The sequence below is a fragment of the Anomalospiza imberbis genome, chromosome 1 (assembly GCF_031753505.1).
Source record: "Anomalospiza imberbis isolate Cuckoo-Finch-1a 21T00152 chromosome 1, ASM3175350v1, whole genome shotgun sequence".
Classification (NCBI taxonomy): domain Eukaryota; kingdom Metazoa; phylum Chordata; class Aves; order Passeriformes; family Viduidae; genus Anomalospiza; species Anomalospiza imberbis.
In genome coordinates this window covers 105,223,657-105,244,587 of record NC_089681.1, presented here as the reverse complement: position 1 = coordinate 105,244,587, position 20,931 = coordinate 105,223,657, and the positions used below count along the sequence as shown (strand labels likewise).

Below are 20,931 nucleotides of genomic sequence, written 5' to 3'. Positions count from 1 at the left end.
TATCTCAGTTGTGGGCATCTCTGTTCATCATGGAAAATCCTCCAAGCCTTCCCAGTCTAAGAGTAGTGAGGAACCTGTGGTCCCCATGGTACAGGAACGCTTGAGGCTGGTGGGTTATCTGTTCCTCTCCATGAAACATGGCAAGACCTCAGCCCTGGATGATGCAAGGCTGGTGGGCCTGAATGGGCTCTGCCCAAAACTGCTGCTGAGGCTCCCTGTGTCCAAAAGAGCATGGAAGGCTCACTGTTTGGCTGAAATATTTTCAATTAACATCAGGCTATCGTGGGTTGCCCTGTAAAGTTGTTGAACATGCCCACCTTCATGTGGGCTGGGGAGGGTTTGAAGGTGTCCTTGAGCATGGCACTTCTATTGGTAGGAAAGCAACCCAACTGTGCAACGTTTAAAGCAGGAAGGAGAAAAGGGGAAACCCTGCTGCTTTGCAAGGAAGGCAGGCTTTCACTGGGCTTTATTTAATTGGACATGATTAATATTCCCTTGTTGCTATAGCTCCTCTGGGGCTTTTCCTCCCTGTCAGGATTTTCATTTAGCATGTTTTTAATGCGCTCTTTGCATATCTGCTATCACATCTGAAAGTCACCTCTGCAATATATAACAGGCAGGGAGGAACGAGCACAGATGCCTTTTCAGCATGCACTGAGTGCTGTCTCTGGAGAGGACCTGCTGGCAGGTAGTGCTGGGAAGATGGTAAGGCTGTGCCATAAGCCAGCAGGCAGGGAATTGGGAGGATGGCAGGCATTTCAGCACGTAGCAGTTGACATCTGGTGCAGGGAATGAGTGGGAGGGGAAAAGGCAGCCTGATTTCTCAGAGTTAGCTGCCAGCTTCTTCACCCTTGCCACCTTGCCAACTCCCGGAGTTCAAAGTCGTGAGGCAGCCCATCTTTTGCCTGAAACTATGAGTTGTTGTTACACCATAAAAACATCCTAATCTCCTCAGCAAGAAAACAGTACTAAATGCCTGGCTCTTTTTTTGGGGTGGGGGTAAGAGCATGTTTTCAAGCACTGTTCTGCAAGCAGGTGGGACAAAAATGCAGAGCTGATGAGTGAGAACTGATGCCCTCCCCCAGTGGTCATGGGGACTGAGCTGCCACTGCTGGGATGCTGCCTGTCAGTTGTGGAGGCAGCAGAAATTTCAGGCAGTATGTGTTCCAGCAGTGTCCAGATCCTTCACACTTTGTATGGATGTTTTGGGACCCCAACCCAAAAGTCTGGCATGGTAAAACACCTGTCATGTATAGATGTACTCCAAGTAGGGATTGTGTGGGAGAAATGTGGCCTCACTCCTGTGCTAGTAACACCAACACAAGTTCTGACTGGATTGTGGGTCTGTTTTTACATTAAAATCTGCCTTTGTTCTCAATGAAAGATAAGGAGAAGAGGATTGGGGTTTTCAAGTGTTTAGGCCTACCTAACCTATTGTATTTCGTTTCTAAGCAGTAAACACTGCTTGATCAGCTGTTCCTGAGTGCTGCCACCTCCTCATCTTATGTTGCTAACACCTGTCAGCTCAGCCAAAATCTGTCAGCAGAAGTCCAAGTGCACTTCCTGACTTGCCAGCCCACCCAAAACATCCTAGCCATCCCAGCTGGCTTTCCTCGACTTTCACACAGTGCTTACTGGATCAGATAAGTCTTTTTCTATTGATGACAAGGTGTCTATGTCTATATGGGTCATCTGTGCACACCTTAAAATTATTAGGAAAAACCCCTAAACCCATGTTGGCCACTGGGAGAAAAGGGGTTTCTTGGTAATTCTGGGAACAGTCTAGCATTGCAGCACTCCCCATTTGGAAGAGACGTAGATGGTCAAAATTGTGACCCCAGCACAGGGTTGCTAATAGTGTCTGTCATCACCCCTTCCAGCAATACATCACCCCCTGCCATCAGAGACAAGTCAGGAGGGCTCTCAACCCCCAAATGGAATGTCTCCCACGTGCACGTAAAACTTTTTTGATGTTATAACTATTTCTGTGTGGATCTTTTCACCTTCTTCAGTGTCTGCTGTATTTTAGCAGATGCATTTGCATGTTACAAACCACTTTTGCATATGGAACCAAGCAGCAGACAATAAAACAGATCTGTTAAGTAGACCCTTGTACCACTAGAGTCCAAGGCAGCTTTAGAGAGAGACCAAGGGTATCTCAGTGAATAATTCTCTTGTCAAAGGATTTGCAGCCACCTGTAAGAAAATCAGATAGACTTATATTTGTCATTGATTTCTGGGCTGAAATATAGAGAGTAAAGACTTAGTTCAAGGGATCATGATGATTGCAACTGTTGGCTACATACTGAAAAACAAGCCAATTTGGTCAGTCATTAACCAGAAAGAAGAAAACAGAAAATGGTTCGTTCAATTGGCATTTTGTGCTCACTGAGTTGAAACAAATGCCTTTATATAATGTTGTGAAGTAATTTTCTAAGCAATTAATTTCATCCTTACCCCTTGCAGTTGTGATATGCTGACAAATATTTTTCCACAGCCAAGGAAATTGCAAATGACTTTTCCATAAAAACTCAGCTGGTCTTCTGGGAATTTTGTTTTGAGAAGAGTTGGCAGTTGAGTGAAATGGGTTTCCCCATACCCTTTTTCCAGCTTTAGCTTTGTTGAACACCTCTGCTGGAGACCAGAATTTTGGTCATTGTGGTTTTAAGAATCTCTGCAGACTTGAGCTTGTGGGATAATGAGTCAGTTTAACATGGTTGCACACATCAGAACTACCTACTGCTATTGTCAGAACTTTGAGATGTAGGAAAAGATTTGGGGTTTTTCAGCCTGAGTGTAACTCCTGCACTGAATAAAGTCTTGGAGTACTGAAGCACTTGAGCATACTCATAGACCCAAGTCTTATTAGTCAAAATATGTAAGATTGTGTTTAGAGTCAAGACTCCAAGAAATATTTCTAAGAAATTTGATTATGGAGCTTTGGAAACCCAGAGTCCTTGTCACAGGGAGGCCACTTGCAGTCCTCTTAGTTACAGTCTCTCGATCAGAAGCATTCTTAAAGGTAGCCTTGTGTTGAACTGTAGTGTTGGATCAGGGCTCAGGAAAAGACAAAGAAAAGAACATTTTTATTACTGAAGACCGTTGCAGGAGCTATTGAGGGGAAGCTGCTTTCAGTGAGAAATGTGTGTTCTATGAAAATCATGGTTATGGCAAGGAAAATGTTAGTTCTTGCAGGCCAAGCACTGGTGCCACCTAAGGGACAGTGGCCTTGTCACAGGCAGTCTGTTGAATATTGATTGTCTAATAGCTGAGACTTCCTATCGATCTCACATATATGTTTTTTAAAGGAGGTTAGATGTGAGTAACTTTCAGTGGAGGAGAGAGCAGAAAAGAAAGGCTGGTTCTAGCACTAGCAGCTTTTCTCTGTGCAGATTTCAATGTCCATGATTCTAGGAAACTATTTGTGCTTTAACTTTGCCTGGCCTAGAGGCTGGAAAAGACATGACCTTTGAGGGTTTGCCCAATTCCTGTCCTACTTTTTTCTTTTTTTAAAGGAGAAAAATTTACAAACAAGACAGTCTCTATATCTTAAGTTTGTACGAATGTGAAAAACAGTCAAAGGCAAACATCTTGATCTCCTCCTTACATTTGTGGTGGGGAGTTCAAGGAACAAATCCAGCCCCATGTCAGCTAACCTTGCAGGAGTGGGCGATTGCTAGTAGCCAGCCAGGATAGATTTATTCCAATGGCATGATGAGAGGAAGTAGCATGGACAGTGAGGTTTGGGCTCCTTGCTGAGGACCCCCTCCTGCACAGCTTGGCTATGGATGTGTCCCCCAACTCATTCCCCAGCCTTTCCCTCTGGTCACACTAAATACAGCCACCAAGTTACCCATCCCCATGTTCTTCCATGCCTGGGGATCTGTAATTAGACAATGATGGCTCTGTAAGGGTGATGAAGATCTATTTTGGGGAAGCAGGTCAGATTTGAGTGTGAGTGTGTTGGATCTCTGTGTGCGTCTGCCACAGCAGAGCCCACGGATGGGCTGACATTTCAGTGCATCCTGTTTACAGTGAAGCCCAGACAGCAGGAGAAGTATTTTTAAACAAAAATGCAGATTGCATTGTAATCACCCCATGTTAAGGAAACAAAGATTTTTGCCACAATGCAAAACCAAACATTTGCTCACGGTTTAGGATTCCTTTCCCTTAAGCTATCTGTAAAACATAAACTCTAACTTTTTCTCTTTTCTTCCATTGATTTCCTCACCACTGTCCTGTGATACATTAAATGGAGAAATGTTTGCCATAGGTAACAGTTTCACATTTTTGCATTTCATAGCATGCCAGGAATTTGGTTGCTGAGCATTTTGTGTTTTGAAATGTCAGGCGTGTCTGTCTGAATCAACTGACTGCAGTTTGCACTGCGAGCAATGCCTGTATTTTGACAACATCTTTACACCAAAAGAGAGGGGGGGGAAAAACCAACAGAAAAGCACGGGCTAAAAATTACCCTGGTTGCTAAAAATACTGAGGACAGGAATAGAGGATTCACCATGCTGCTTTTCAGACTCACGTGTGCTTTGAGTTTATTACAGGATTAGAGCTGCTAAACTATGCCAAAGACTGCGGTTGAGCTTCTATTATAAGTCTGCTTTCTGGCTTCTCCCCCAGCCTGTGATTGACTTCATATAAGGATGCAAAATCCATAGGTAGGAAGCCTTTAAGATGAAGGGGTAGATATAAGGGAGTTGCTTTACTTTCTCCAGCAAACTTTGAAGTAGGGTGTCTGGAGCAGCCTGGGTATTGGGAGCATCACTTCCTGGTGTGTGCTCTCCTGGTGGCCACTGGAATGGGGAGCAGCTGCTGTTGGCCACCTTGGCTTGGAAAGAGTTTACTGTCACTGCAATGAAGAGTGGGTTTTACCTGTCCCACATTACACCCCTTGCTGTGCAGAGCCACGATGGCAGAAACACTTTCTGAAAACTGGGCTGTCCTAGCAAACCTTTTTGTCCTACCTTTGTCCTCCTAATGCTGGTGAAGAGGATTGAGAGGCAGGTGGGATAAAAGAGCCTTTTGTAGAAGACACTTAATGGGGAATAGAAGTTAAAGACAGCATTAGCATTTAACCAAAATCATATAGCAAAAAAACCCCACCCAATCCATTGCTGCCTTTTCACGTGATAGGAATTTGAAACAATAAAAGTTTAAGATGGGTTCCAAGCAGGGATCCCCTTGAGGTACTGCATTGGGCTGATGCTGCCTCATCATACATTCCTGCTTTCCCTTCTTTTTTAATCGTTTCATGTGGTTTTATTCTTCAACATGCAGAATACATTATTTTGAAGAGCTCAAGCTATAAAAAGCAACAAGTATGTTGGAGCCTTGACTCAGCTGGGAGCAGCTCTGCCACTCTGAGTTATCAAGCTCTGTTTGCAGAGTCTGTGCCAGGAAGGAGCAATACCTGAGGGGACTAACCCAGATAATTTGAACAGCACCATCTCTTTTGCTTCTAGCAACAAGGAATGGCTGCTGCAGGTCATTACTGTAAAGAATCAAGCAGGCAGACAGGTCCCAAAGCAGCACACAGAGGCCAGCTAGTCACCTGTGCTGGCACCATCGTGTCTCCTGCTCAGGCCACATCTACAATGCATGACTGAGTCGAAACACCTTGCAGCTGGCAGTAATGATAATAAGGCTAATAAATAGACTGGTTGCTTGTGAAATGATAATTTGTTCCAAAACAGTCCTTATTAATAGCCCACGGATGGCAGTGGCCATCTGGGGCCTCAGCTATGCAAACTGCTACAAGAATTTGCTCTGCAGCTGATGGGGAGCCACGACTGCTGCTGGTTTAGTCCTAGGTGAAATGCATGTGAAAATGAGGAAATGTTTCTTTGGGGAAATCTATTTCCAGTCAAAACATCTATTTGTTGCCTCGAATATTTCATAACAAGGTTACAAAATATGCAGGAAGAATATTGACCCCTAGAGTACAATATGGCTGACTTCATGAGACTTACTCCCTTCACAAACTTGGCCTGCTTTTTCTTAATGACATTTTTGAGCTAATTAAAACCCTCCCATGCAGATAGCTCGCTTCCCAAGCAAAAAGGGGAAAAAAAAAAAGAAAGAAAATTCCTTGAAGCCTCCCCCAAAGGTCAAGCAATGCCACAAGCTGTGATGAATGTGTCCATTTATCACCTCGGGTGTGAGGCTATCCAGAGCTGTGACATTTCCCTGGTAGAAGTCAATAGCAAGTCCTCAGTTTGTAGCATGGTGTGAAATCAGCTTGATTTTCCTTTTTCCTCGTCCCATTTCTGCTTAAATGATGTGATGGTCTGTAGCAATCCCCATCTCTGTACCAGCAATGCCAACTGGTCTCAGGCGTGCAAAGAGCCTCAGAACCGTCCCAACAAGACCTGCTCTAGCTGGGAGATGATGGGACTGAGGGACCAGCTCCTAGGAGAGGGCAGATCCAAGTCTGCAGGAACCATTATCTGCCCAAGCTGCATATTAGCAAGAGTACAGAGCAAGGCCTGTTGTCCTTGTACTCGACCCTCCTTTTCCTCCAGCGCAGAGAGGCAAGTCTGAGAGTCTGAGTCTGTGCCTGCTCGCCTCCCGCTCACCCAGAACAGTTGTGTGTTGGGATGTGAGGGCTGGATGCACCTGCAGGGTACTTTGGCTTATTTGACCCAGGCGCCTAGGAAGGAAGCCAAACCAGAAGCTGCCTTCATGTGCACATCAAAACTGGTCTGGCTCCATCTGGGGTGGCCCAGACCAATTCTAAGTCCTTGTGACAGACACACTCTTGGGGGGACCAGACCTCCTCTGAAATAAAACCTTTGAACTGCTTATAGCGCAAGGGCACCAGCTGCTTTGGTCCACTGGTCCATTCCTAGCATGCTGAATGATGCTAATTATAGCCAGGAGGCAGACCTTTCCCCCTGAGCAGCCCTGCTGAGCTGTGCTGGCCTCCCAGCAGGGAAGTTTTACCCCTATCAGTTACCATCAAGTGCCAGGACTTCATCCCAGCACACAGCTGGCTCTGGCTGCTCTCTGCCAGCAAGGGCCTGTTGCATTTAAAGTTTTAGTTGCCAAGTTTTAGTTTTAGAAGCAAAGGCTGAAGCTGTGGTGTCCTCCCACACACCCTGCTTCTTCCTGGCTTGTGGCTTTTGGGGTGTCTGAAGAGGATCTCAGGGAAGCGATGGCAGAAGGGGACACCATGTATCCCCACTAGCACTCGTGCAGGATGGGGGGCGGGAATTCAGCGGCAAGTGAGTCATGTGGAAGCCAATCCAGAGCTGTTTCACTGCCCTTCCCCCTTCTCTGTACTCTCGGTGACTTTTCTGGGAGATGTTAAAAGATACAAGCTCTTCTATAACTGAAGTCAAACTGTCTGCCAATAATAGACATGTTCTTTCCCTTTACTTCACCCACACAGGTTGATCTGTGTTTTTTATTAAAATTGTATGGAAGGCACTTCAAACTTATAATGATTGAAAAAAAAATAAAACTGTTCCTTATGTTGTTGTTGTTATATTTGGGAGTTTATTTGGCTCAGCTGTGTTTTTGGCTTGGGTTAGAAATTTCATGCTTGCCTGGTCTGCTTTTATTGGCTTTTCTGTGAATACATGCTTTGTAGATAGGGAGAAGAAATAATAACAAAATGTAGTTTTCCCTAAGGGTTCTGAACCAGGTGGAAGAGCCTGTGTTTTGTTCCTAGCAGTGAGAAGTGGGTTAGCTGCTGCAGCGAGCTGGCAGGAGGCAATATCTTTATTTTCCCTTTCTTCTGTGGCTGCTGCCTGTGCCACAGGTGTAGAGAGCTGCTTTGGGACACACAGAACCCCTGGGAGTTGTATTCAGAGGGGTATGAGAGGTGCCTAGGCAGGGAGGACAGGAATGAGAGAAACTGGGGTATGAGGATAGGCAAGTGAAGCAAAAGGGAAGGAGATGTGGGTAGGAGGATAAACAAAGAAAAAAAAATGGGGAAGTTGGAGCTGCATACCATGCTTCTAAGGTGAGGCTAATGGAGGTGCCAAGTAGACAAATATATGCAGAGAACTACATATAGACACACCTGCAAATGCACACAGATAAAAATGTCTCTTAGGAGTTTATAAATGATTTGAGCAAAATGTAGCACTGTGTGTGTACATCATCTAAGAACAACTGGCTTCTGAATTTGGTACTCTTCATTGCTCATATCAGTACTGATCTATAAACCCAGCACAACAGATCCATTGTTCTCTAAATAGACTCTTATTCTGAATCTGCATAAGGTCTGCAAAGATCAGGAGGCAAAATGTATGTTAAGTAAAATGAATTGTATAGAAAGAGAGAGAAATGGTGTCCTCCAGGGCATGTGCTAGAGGAAACTTGACACTTGCAACTCTTTTTAACTCTGGACATTCTGAGGATGAGGTTTCTAATTGCAATAAACACTTTGAGGAAAGGACTTGTTGAGACATTAGCTGGGCACTTTAGTCTTCCCTGCTGAAGTCTGTTCTCTAGCAGCACACCTTGTTCACCTGAGGATCCCTAGTACCCTTGAAATTGAGAAATTAAAATCATTGGAGAGGAAAAGATAGAAAAAAAGGAAGAGCTAGCCAAGCTGAACATACTTTTCAGATGTTCTCTGGTGTTTGCTGACAAGGAGCTATGTTAGAAAAAGGTGAAACAAGGAGCCCCAACACTGGTGTAGGGCACAGACTTTGCAGAGGGCCCTAAAATAGAGGCAAAGGCATCCCTCATGTGATGGGTATGCTACACTGCAGCTGGCATCCATTCATAATCAAACAACTGCCAGTTCAGTAGGATTTGAGTCCTTTTCATAGGATCTGAGGAAACTCCCAAGCCAGTACTAAATTACCCCTTAAATATTCAAGGGTTTATTATTTATTGCATGCGTCACAGTAGGATGTTGGAACTGTGCCAGGGTTCTCAGCAAGCAGAAAAAAATCAGGATCTTATCTGGGGGTAAAAATTTACTGGTATATGCAATGTCACCTGCAGAGATCTGTGAACGCCCTGAGAAGTTTATCCCAATAACTGCAGAGTAAATGCTGTAAGAAATGGAAAATTTTTCCATAAGTTTTCTTCAAGTACTGCTTTCTAGAGTATAGAAATTATGTGTCTTGGGGACTTGGTGGATTCTTGGTTCTGGCCATATGGTTTCACAGCAGTGCCTGAAGCAAGGACTGGGTCTTGGGGTATGGCTCACATCAAGATCCTCTACAGAGAGGGAAGTCAGTATGGAGGTAAAGGTATCATCTGCAGTGGGGTTTGCACAAAAAATTGCATTGTTTTGCTTTGTCAGCTTTCTTTCTTTGCAAAGAAACACTCAGATTGAAGACCTTTTGTTTTGTTTTGTTTTATTACAAACCTGAGTTCTTATTCAATACCCACTTCTGTAGAGAAGGAACCCAGTGCTTGGCTTATGCTTTTATCTCTTTACCAGCTGAAGGCAGCAGTAAAACACTGAAATTAGACTGGAAATCATAGGGCACTCCTGACCCAGCTGCTGTCTGTTTATCACAGGAAAACATGTAAGAGTTTCGAATAAATATGAAAGGCCACAGTCTCTGTAATCCTGTGCTTTAAGACTTTGAATGTATTTTTAAAAAATTGTTTTTAGTGCCTGTCCAACTCAGTCTGTTCCCCTATTTTTGTTTTTTGGCCATGGGTCAGCATTTCTTTTCTGGCTTGAAGGACTGATGTCAAAAGCTGGGCTGCAGCCAGGTAATCAGGTCAGCAAGGCAAAATTCAATCAAGTGTGTTTTCGGAGAGTGTCACTGTGGCCCGGACAGACCCTGGAGGCACAGCTGCCTGGCAGCCCTTGTCCCCTGATAAGCTCAGAGCTGATCTGCATGCTGTTTTCAGCACGTGTTTAACTCTTTACATCTTGCTGTGTTCATTTTGGGGATGGGCTTGCCTTGCTCTCCTTGTGCCCACACCAGTGGCTGGCTACCGGCATGGTCCCCATTTTTGTGCCACCCTGCCCTGGTGTGAGTGACTGTCAACAGGTATAAGGATGGGGTACTCACTGGTGTTTTCTGGATGGTTCCTGGCTCTCAGGTGCTCTGTCTTATAGGCTATCTCGCCATCCTTGCAGTCCTTGTGAACTCATGGGGTTGGTACCATGAGGTTGATGAGGCTTTGCATGAAGGGCTGCTTCTTTTTCTTCATTTTAAACCTGCCACCTTCACTTAATATACAGAAAATAAAAGGTAGCAAAGGGGCTGCAAGGGTCCTGTGGCTCAACAGGTTTCAAAGCAATGCTTTCTTCTGCTGTCAGTGACCAAGTTTTGCTCTCCAGGCTGGCCCTGTTGGGAAAATTATCTTCTCCTGGTAGTGTCTAATCCAAAGCCAAAGCTGAAAGATGAGACAAGTTGATTTTCCACTGGGTGCATCTTAATATTTCATTGCCAGCACTGCACAAGCAGCACTTCCCCTCCATTATAAAATGGCATAAGAAGGATGCAGAATCCCAGAAACAGGCATTGTTAATTTACATCTTGCAAGTGTTGTTTGTCAAATACAACCATTGTAATTGCTTGCTTTCCATTTCTAAAATGTGCTAGCAATAAACTGGAAAAAAATAATGGGATACACATATTTGGCAAGCTCTTTTCAGGGTTTTATATCAGTCCACTGCTGGATTCAATTACAGGCGGTTTGAATTTTTCATGTAATGTATTTCTTCTTAAAAAATGTCTCCTTTCAAGTCAAAACCCTCAAAATAATTTGTGAAAATGTTCAAGTTGTTTTAAGTTTTCTTCCAAAATTTTTCCTGTAGTGTGAAATTGGATTTTTGTGCTTTGTGTAAAAGGTTGTTGTTCTTGAAATAAAACTTCTCCAGCATTTCTGTGTAAATGGGTATGTACTGAGACAGAGCAAAACAGAATTAATTTTTTTAACATCCTTCTCCTCTGATGCATTGGAATAAAATTGCCAGTCTGTATCTAGCTGCCCTGCTCTTTGCAGCTTGAGCATTGTCCAGGCACATACTTCCCCAAATTATTTCCTATGGCACCCAATGGTGACAGTAGAAAACCAGGAACCTGTGATTGTAGGACAGCTTCTCTAAGGTTTGAGGATCTTTCACTTACCAAAAATCCCCAGTGGCTGCTGGCATTCTCAAAAGTATTATAACTTCTTTTACTGAAATAAATGATACCACTGGAATTGTGCACTGGGCCATGTGGTTGTTTATCCCAATCCCCTGAGTGTGGCTCGGAGAACATCAGAAGCATTGTGATCTGCTTATCCTTCTGTTTTTCTCCTTGGGCAGACTTTGAGTTAAGTTCCTTTCCTAAAAACTGTGTTTCAAGTGAACAAAGCATTTGTTGCTCATCCTAATTGATTTTAGCTGAAGTTAACAGTGCTAATTATCTCTTACACCTCCTTCCTATTTTTATCCTCTGCTGCTGAAAACAGAGGAGAAGCCATTGGATGAAAATCCTGCAACGTGGTGGATTTCTGTCCCGTGCAACCAGGGGATTAATAGTGTATGGTGTTATTAACTGCAAATCTCGGTCCCCAGGCTGGCTCCACTTCAGTACGAGATTGAATGTTCCCTCTTCCCGCTCAGTAATTTCTGTCCAGTGCCACCCCTCCCGTTGCTGATCCTCTTTTGTAGCGGGGCCATCAGTCATGGCAGATCTGGCCAGCGAGCTGCACGGTGGGGAATGCAGCAAGGGTGCTTCACTCTGCACCCGCAGGGCTGTGCCAGGGTGTCTCTGCAGCTCGGGCACACAGCACAGCTATTCTTACCACTTCCCTTGGTAGCCCCTCCATGCAGGTGTGTCCCACAAGGCTGTACTGCTATGAAAACCTGCGCTTCAAGCTGAACACATTCCTGCTTTACCTTTTTCCTGTCACTGGCAGGTTATATTTTTAAAGGTCACAGAGGCACAGAGTGAAATATGAGCATCCTGCTGTTCCTGCTCTGGGCAGGAGACATGTAATTTCTCCCTGGGGAAGGGGAGGAGAGGGGAGAGTTGCAAACTTCCCTTGTAGAAGTGGAACTGCCTGGGAGAGAAAATGGAGGGAAAATAGAAGAAAAATAACATAGCAGGATTGCAAAATATAGCAGTCCTGCAGAGACAGTCAGTTCTTGTTCAGCCTTTATTTGCTGATTGATATCACTAGTGCTTCCCGATGGGATATTTCAGTTTCCTACAGCTCTCCCTGCTCATATGCCATGTGTTTCTTCACAATTTATCTTCACAGATGTGGACACAGAGGCAGTAAAAGGTGAAATGCCTTTACTAAGGTCGTGGAGCAGATGTAGGAATTGGGAACAGGTGTTTTCCCTGACACTTTCTCCTTTTAAGCAGGACAAGGCAATGAATTTTGACCAGGATCCTCTAGATGGTTTTAGTGAAGCCAGCAAAGCATCTACAGCTCTGTTACATTCTTGCTTCTTTTGTGCAGGTTTCTGAGACACTGAAAGAAAGGGTAAGAATAAGGACAGTCCCACAGGCACAAAAAGGACTATCACGTGCATCTGGAAAATACAACCTTGGGCCAAGTGTTACAGGGCTTACTGCTCCCTCCTGAGCCTCATGCCAGGTAGGACACAGGATCCCATGCAGTACATGGGGGCTCTGGGCATGGGACACATCCAGCATACACCAAAATATTCCAATGAACAGATTTGGAGGAAAATCTTTGAGTTTTCAGCCTCACAACAGCAGCAGTTTGCCATGTCACAGGTTTGGTCATTTAACTTAGTCTCCAGTAATTTAGGAAGAGTGTTTCAAGGAGTAAAACGTCTGGGGAGAAGGATCACTCCATAAGCTCAAAGGGGATAGCCCATAAACCATGACACACATAAAATAAGTGTTCTTTCACAGTAATCGGAGCAAAATGTCCATCATTAAAATTAAGCATATTTAATAGAAGTGGCAAAACTTACTCAGAGAGATGAGCCCTTGGTGTAATTCTTCCCTGAGGCTGCCCCTCAGTTTTGTTTGTGGTGTGTGTGATTTTTTTGGTGGTGTTTTCTTTTTAATTCAAAGCTGACACATGTTTTGGGCCACCAGTAAAACTATGATGAAAAGGACAACATGGAGAAACCCTGTTATCAAACTGACCTTTCTTGGCAGAGATTTGGAGTGACAGAAGCTGTAAGAACTGACCCTGTGACTTTGACCAGCTAACCTAAATGGCTTGAAACTAGACTTTGTGCACCAGTTAGGGAAGTAAACTTCAGTGCAGCAAAGCCAGCAGGTACTTTTCAGTTCTGCTGTCAAAGCAGCATTCAGGCATCTCATTAAGCACTGGAATATTTTTTGTGTAGTTTCTGTCAGATGTAAGGGAATTTTTAAAATCTAGTTCACAGTTACATGGAGAAGTACTCAGGACATTAAAAATAAAAAAAATTAGTCTAGCTCTCTTGTCCTGTATCCCTTGTGACTACAAAAATGTGCATGGGAGAGCAGGAAGAGAGTTGAAATAGGCACCCAGGGCTGTGGATTGGTCCCACAGTATCTGTTCCACAGTGTTGACATCAATGACTAAATTACTTTCCCCTTTCTTGTCTGGCTGCTAATAGTACAAAGGGACCAATATCTGCCTTTAGAGGTCACTTGATGTGGCTTCATAGAAAAAAGGGCTGTAAGGACATCAGCAGTGTAGAGGTTTCCACCTTTTGGCACATTTCTGAGTCTGGTTCTTGGAGTTGCAGGAGGGAGAAATGCACGGTTGGAAATCTTGACCAATGCATTTCTCTGGGCTGTCTTTCATCCCCTCAGGCTGCACCCTGAGGTTAAGGTCTGTGATCCCACAGTTTGTTAATCAGGTTCTCTTTAAAACAGTGTGAGCTGTAAAGAGTTTTAAAAAGAACAGAATCTGCCAAGTTGGGCAATGCCTGCAAAAATTTATTTTCTTTTGTCCCTATGTTAAACGTTTTCCCTTTCAGCCACTTTCACTGGACTACCACTGCCAAACAAAAAGAATAGGAGCACTGCAGGGAAATAACTGGCAGTAGTTTGAGTCTTCCTTTACCTTGCATGTGCTGAGCTTAAAAAGTGGTGACTTTCCATCATGGACCTGCTGACTCTTTCAGTTGGGTTCAGAAACTCATGTAAAGCTCAAAGAAGAATGCATGTCTGGAAGATATAAAGCACGCTGTGGAAAAATGGGAGTGAGGTGGAAGATACCCGGCTCTCTATATTTAGAAGTCAGAGTATGTGTACTCCCCTAGCAGCTGTGAGAAATAATATTGCATGGAAAAAAACCTGGCCTAATGGGTTCCAGCCTGCCTGTGGTGGCACCATGCTTTTGAACAGCTATGGTATGAATTACAGCAGCTCCAAAATTTCATCTATAACCCAGGGACCAGCTGGAAATTAGCAGAATGTACTGAAAATGTACAGCCATGCATTACCAAACCCTAGTTACAGAGAAATGGCTCGGGGGGGGGGGGGGGGGGGGGGTAAAGAAATTAAAAAATCCCACTGAGCAGATCACTGATGGCAAAAAGGCACCAAATTTTATAACTCTCTGTAAAGGAGAATCTTTAATAGCATGATAAATTGTATTTCACTAGAATCCTTGGGGCTAAAGACATCAGGAGCCCTTGGGCACGCATAAGGATATGGGTTTCTGCAGGCTTTAGCCATCAGAGCACTGTGGATCATTAGAAAAGCCACCATAGGTCTTTAAATATAGTGGAACACAAATGTTGTGTGGCTTAAAATTAAAAGGTATGCTTTTATCTAGGAAGTTGTAAGCCCTGGGGAAATGCACTGTGTGATAAGGGAGGAATTTAAGACAGTCAGTGCTGGGAAGAGACCTGGAGAGGAGAATTTCACACCTGCCTAAATGAAATTTTACACACTGCCATCTGCCCAGGTAGACCCATATTTCAGGCAAGTGTTAGAGCACAGATCTCCCTTTTAACTTCAGTTTCTTCCATCAGAAACACAAGGCTCTAACAAAATGTATTTTGGAGAAAAAGATCTCTAGCATGGAAGATCTGAAGCAAAATTACTTCAATCTTTTATGCCCTCTGTTTCTAAAAATATAGATGACTAATCGAAATAATGAAATATTCACATAGTCAGGAATCCATGTTTACAATTAATACTGAATTACATCCAAAGACATTTTTAAATGGGAATTTAATGGATGTCTTTGAACAGAATGAGAGGTTTTTTCTCAGTTCGCTCCTCAGAGGAGGAGCTTTGGGAAATCACATTGGAAAGCCCATCATTGACAGCCTTGCCAAAAGCCACCAGTCCTGGGCAGCACATCCCTCTGTGTCTGCAGAGAACTTCCCCTGACAGGAGCTGGCTGCCTCCTGGGATGGTGCTGTACCATACCAGTGATTTTGGCAGCATGATCATTTCCTGCTATCCAGGAACATATTCTTTTTTTTTGGTAGATGAGAGGGGTTTTGTGCCAGGGACTCACCAGAGGAGAGATTGGGAGAATGAAGCAGGTCAGAGATGCCTCTCCATCCTCTGTGACCCTAGGATTGGTGTGAGATGGGAAGGATTGTGCTGCTGAAGGGTCCCAAGCAGAGGAATGACTACAGCTGGCTCTCCTAAAGCAAGTTCCATTTCAGAGCAGAAAACACTGACCTGATCTTGAAAAGCCTGGGATTTGACATTCACTTCTGTCCCTGACTAGCTAAATATCCTTAAGCAAGATGTTTCAGTTCCCCACAACTCAGTTTTTCACCTGAAAAACCTATCTGCCTGAGTTTTGCACTCCCTTCTCGGGGAGAAGGGGTGAAGAACTGCCCAGAAAGTACGTGTGACTTGAGAGCAGGTAGGCAGGCAGCACTGCCATGGGTCAGCACACCTTGAGAAAGCAAGCTGGCCCAGGACTGCAGATATTGGTAAGTAATAGTCTCAGGAGGACTCTAAAATATGACATTAATGAAAGGAAAAAAAGGAGTGAGTGAAAGCATGGTGTTATTTGCTACGGTTTCCCAAAATTCTGGTACCAAAAGTAGATATTGAGGAACACAGAGCTTTACAGACTGCTCATGCTTTTTGAAGAGGTTTGCAAATCTACCCACCTTTCAAAATGTTACATTAGGGTTTCTAGGGTGGTCCATTAATCTAGATTGAAGGTGTGCTCTAGCTAGGGACCAGATGATGATCCAAGGATGACGTAATCTTCCCTCTCCCTTCTGAGAGCAAATATATTTTCTACAAGGCACAGCCTGCTAGGGACTTACTAAACTTTCTCTTTCCCATCCCAGCTTCTAATTTCATAGTAATTTTTATATTGTTGGCTTCATAGGCTGACTACCATTCCCTCCCTGCATTATTTTCTTCCCGATTACCTTTTTTTTATTCCACCCCTAGAACTGCACGAATGTAAGACAAACTTTCCAATCCATAATACCTGAGGAGATCTGAAATGAGGTCAGAGAAATTCACCCATCCCTACAGGATAATGCTGCTGCTCTACAGCATTGCTGGATGTACTGCAAATGCTACAGACACACTTGCAGGACTGATAAGAGAGCTGGGGGTGTATTAAATGGAGACAGTACATGCACAGGAAAATCAGCCTGAGTCCTGTTTGGCCATCCCCTCTTCGGGAAGAATGTGCTGTTGGACTTCTCTGATTTCCTTGCAGTAAACCTGGAAATGACATCGCTGTAGCAAGCCAGTCAACTGGGTTGTCACACTGCTGCATGCCAAGGTCATTTAGAAAGTCACCAGTGACTTTCTGGGAAAAGCAGCTCTCACCACATCAAAGGCTCAGGCTGCTGCCACCAGACCTAGTTTCTCTTCTTCACACCGGGCCTTGGTGCTTGCTGCCAAGCATGAAGGAAAATCTGCAAAGTAAGTCAGTGTTTGCAGTTTCAGAACATGAAGAATAACTTCCTTCACTGTTGCCAAGGCAGGACTGAAGGCAAGGAGCTGGACAGACTTGCCCCCGCCCCAAGGGCAGCAGCAGGCATCCATCCCTCTTGTTCCTTTGCAAGATAAGCCATTCCCATTCCTGATGCTGGGTGTTAAAACCTTCTGGAAACACGATGATAAAGGACATTAATTAGTATGCTAACATGGTCCTGTGTGTCCCTTAAGGAAAAACATGACACTGAGGAGAACTTCACATTGCACCCAAAGATGTGCACTAGCTGAAACAGACCTTGATGTTGGATTCAGACACAGAGTTAGGCCTGAGCCTGTCTCAGAGGATCCTGGTAGTTTCAAAAAACTTTCTGGAGGAAACATTTCCATCTGCTTTTGGTCATCTCTCCTGGTGACTCAGCCTGACTTAAGTCAAGCTCAGCACAATCCACCACCCCCTCTTCCTCTTCTGGGTTATGCTTCCCCCATACCCTCTTGCTGGGGCAGGTAACACTGCTTGCAAGGACGTGGGTTATTCATTTGTAACTATGGTGGGACTCAAAAATAATCCCCCAGAAAAGCCTCTGGGGAGAGGGAGGCTAATGGAAGATTTGGCTTTGAGAGCAGTTGTTATAAACCAGTTCTTAATCACTCTTGGGAGCTGGAGAGTTCTCCCAGGCTTATTTTTGGAGATTTAAAAAATCTTTTTCTTCATTTTTTTTCTTTTTCCTCCATCCATTTGGATCTGGAGTGTTCACAAGAGGTAAGGTAGTAGCCATTTGGCTGACCAAAAGCCCCGATGGGCTATTCAAATGCATGTTGTTCCTATCCAAGAGACATCAGTGGGATCAGGTAGGAAGTTCCCCCTTCTAATGCAGGTCCCAAAACATCCTGGCTTCCCTGAGAAGGGCCATGCTTATGAACAAGATAAATACACAGACATTACATGCAGGTCCTCTGAGTGAAACCAGAGCTATTTTCCCCATTTTGGAGCTGATCTGTGGAGCATGATGCTTCATCTGCCCTGGTGCATGCCCTTCACAGGTCCAATCTCAGCACCTGGCTGTTGTGGTGGGATCAGGCACACACAGATGTCACTGGAGCTTGCCAAACCTAAGTGGCACAGACTTGAACGCCAAGCAGAGGAAGGATGGTGGCTGCCATTTGGTTTAGAAATCAGGATTCTGGTGCAGCAGCTCCTCACAGTTGCTCTGATGAGCTATGTGGGAGTGTGTGTGTCAGGAGGAGGAATATACCACTCTTCCCCAAGTAAGGAAAGCTTTTAAGCTCTGAAATGCAGTTCTATGTCAAGCAGTGGAAGGATTAATCATTTTTGCTTTACAGCTGGCCTAAAGATACAATTCTAAACCAGTTTGGTCCAACACAGACTGACTGAGGAAATTACATCAACCAAGTTAAGCCTGAGCCTTGATTTTTAAAAAGGAGGAGCTGTATTTAAACACCACATCCCACCCCCCTATCCAGTAGCAGGTTAGAGTCACTTTTCTTCAACTCAAATCTGTTATTGGATCTGTCAGCAAAAGAAGACCCTTTAGCAAATGAACTGGGTGACAGTCTTTGGATATGATCCAACTTGCATGTGAAGTTGAATGGAGAACAAATGAAACCCTCTTGGGCCAGAGAATGCTGTGGGTGACAGAAAAAAACACCCTGTGGTAGATGACAACTGTGTTTTCATAACCAAGCCATAGCCTTGGGGTTACAGGAGAGGGAAGATGAGACACTGCAGTGAAACCACAGGGAGGAAGAGCTCTATGCCCTCGCACTCACAGGTGCCACTGTGGTTGCACCTCTGGTCACAACAAACCCATGAAGATGACAGGTGATGTTCAGCCTAAAACACTGCACCCCCACAAAGCAGCCCAGACTGACAGGTAATTTTTGCCCCAGGCAAAAGGAAGCTGGTCCCATCTAGAAACTCCAGCCTTACCTGACTATTTTGCACCATTCATATTTCTGGTAGGAAGAGTTCCATACATGGGACCTGTGTTTGTGCCCCCCTACTCCCATTGCTACAGCAAAGAGCATCAAAAGCTGGTTTATACTTCAAAGCATTTGCTCTGACACTGTCTTGAGTCATCACAGATTTGGGTATTAAAGCATCCTAGTTTCCAGTAATAGGTCACAACATTTTGCCATTATTAACTTGGACAAAATAAGATAAAACTTATTTAGCATTCAGAGTGTATGCACCACGCAAATGCCAACCAATCTGGGTTTTAAAACAATCTAAAACTACAAAAAGAAAGGAAGATAATTATTTTTAGCTCTGATTCAATGCACAGCAGCAAGCCCCCTGTATATCATAACGAGGAGCGTGGAATGATGCAGAGGCAGAGAAAAACAGCCTGAGAGAACAAAGCAAAAAAGAAAAAAAAAAAAAAAAGAAGAGGAAACTTCTTAAGCTATTATTGCCTTTGCAGTCTTCTTATCTGGAACTGAGTACAAGAAATAATTGAATTACAGTGCAATAATTACTGGGTTAATGAGGGCAGACGGGCAATTGCAATATTCCTAGTTCTTCCTTCCCTTTCCTGAAAATACTTACAATAATTGGTAAACAAAGTGGGTTATTTATAAATACAGACAGACTATACATCCCAAACCAGTTCAGCTAAGCAGGGAGAATGGAAAAAATTGTTTGCCTGGAATTTGGAGACATTTAAAGGAAAAGCTTCCCTTAAGGACACAGCCAGCTGTATACTGTCAGAGCTAACTTCACAGCTGGCTGTTAAACACCAAGCTGCTTTAAAACTCCACTTAGAGATGCTGAATACATAGTTTTAACTCCTAATGAGGTGTTAAGTAGCTCAGTAATTTATTTCCTTCCCAGGGGCTAATGATCATGTCAGAAGGGAAAGGGCAGCTATCAGCCTTGACATTTCGGTGATCCCCATCAGGACTGGCAGAATTATTATCGCCTCGTTCGCCACAAGGCAGCGAGCTCTCCCGGTGTCAGCAGCACAGTGGGATTTTTTCTTCCCTTATTCATGTTATAGCAGCCTGTGTTATTCCCGGCCAGGGCTAAACACCGCAGGAAGGATGACAAAGAAGTAGCCTGTGCCTGGGGAAGTTTGTCAGGCAATCTGAGGAAGACGAGGAGCTCCCACTGAAAGCCAAAGCTGGGCCAGCTCCTTAGCGCTCTATGGGGAAAACATCTCCTAATGACATGGGATGCAGCTACTTGCTGCCTTTTGTAAGTATCAGGTTTTCTAACTCAGCACAGGTCAGCTCTAATCAATGTGGGGTTTAAGCCTCAGCTGCCGGCTGCTTTTGAGCAGAGCCTCTCAGAGCAAAGCTGGGAATGGTTTGCAAAGGTTTCCTTTTCTGCTTTTCAGCCCAGGCTGAAATCATGAGGGAGTAAATATTTAATTTCATTTTGGTTACTTTATGCCCCTGTAGGTGCAGCTTTGCTGAGGCACAGTCTATTGTGCCAAGCAGCATGTTTGCGGCCTTGTGTGGCTGCAGAACTCTCACTTAATTTCTCTGCTAGAATTGCTCATTGAGTGAAATGAAGCTAAATCTTAACAATTTCCATGATGAGGCCAATACAAGAAGTCAGTCTGTCTGTAAGTTGGGAAGCACTGTGAAAAAGTTACCATTTAAGCATACTAATAATGATCAAGTCTAGATAAATTCTTGCTCTTTTGGGTATTGCTTGACTGAGTAAAGATGAGCTGTGTGGGCTAACATAGAATCAGAGAAGGGTTTGAGTTGGAAGGGACCTAAAAGATCATCTAATTCCAGTCCCCTGCTAAGGGAAGGGACACTTTTCACAAGACCACGTTGCTCAAAAATCCCATCCAACCCTGCCTTGAATGGGGTTGGGGCATCCACAACTTCTCTGGCCAGCTTCATACATGTGGTAAGGTGAAGGAATGAAGGAATCCTGTTGGGCTGACATGACATGTGCTCTGAAGATCTGTGGCTGTGTATGGTCAGATCTGCAAGGTGGACTTTGAAGGTGAATGTGGAAACAAAAGCAGTTGCCTGGTTCAAGAGCTTGCAGAAAGGTGAATATTTAGACAAAAAATACATTGTATTATTCTTTTCTCTTCTTTTTTTTCTTATCCTCTTTCTTCTTCCTATTGCTCCTGTCTTGTGTTTATAACTGATTTTCAGG

General features: G+C 44.1%; 1 long non-coding RNA gene across 1 annotated transcript; it reads left to right on the top strand.

The window, feature by feature from the left end:
- The first annotated feature begins 298 nt into the window (after nt 1–298).
- On the top strand, nt 299–20,539 carry LOC137481821 (uncharacterized). The gene is made up of 2 exons (XR_011003705.1): nt 299–688; nt 15,356–20,539. It is a non-coding gene; the product is annotated as an uncharacterized lncRNA (long non-coding RNA).
- Nucleotides 20,540–20,931: the final 392 nt, after the last annotated feature.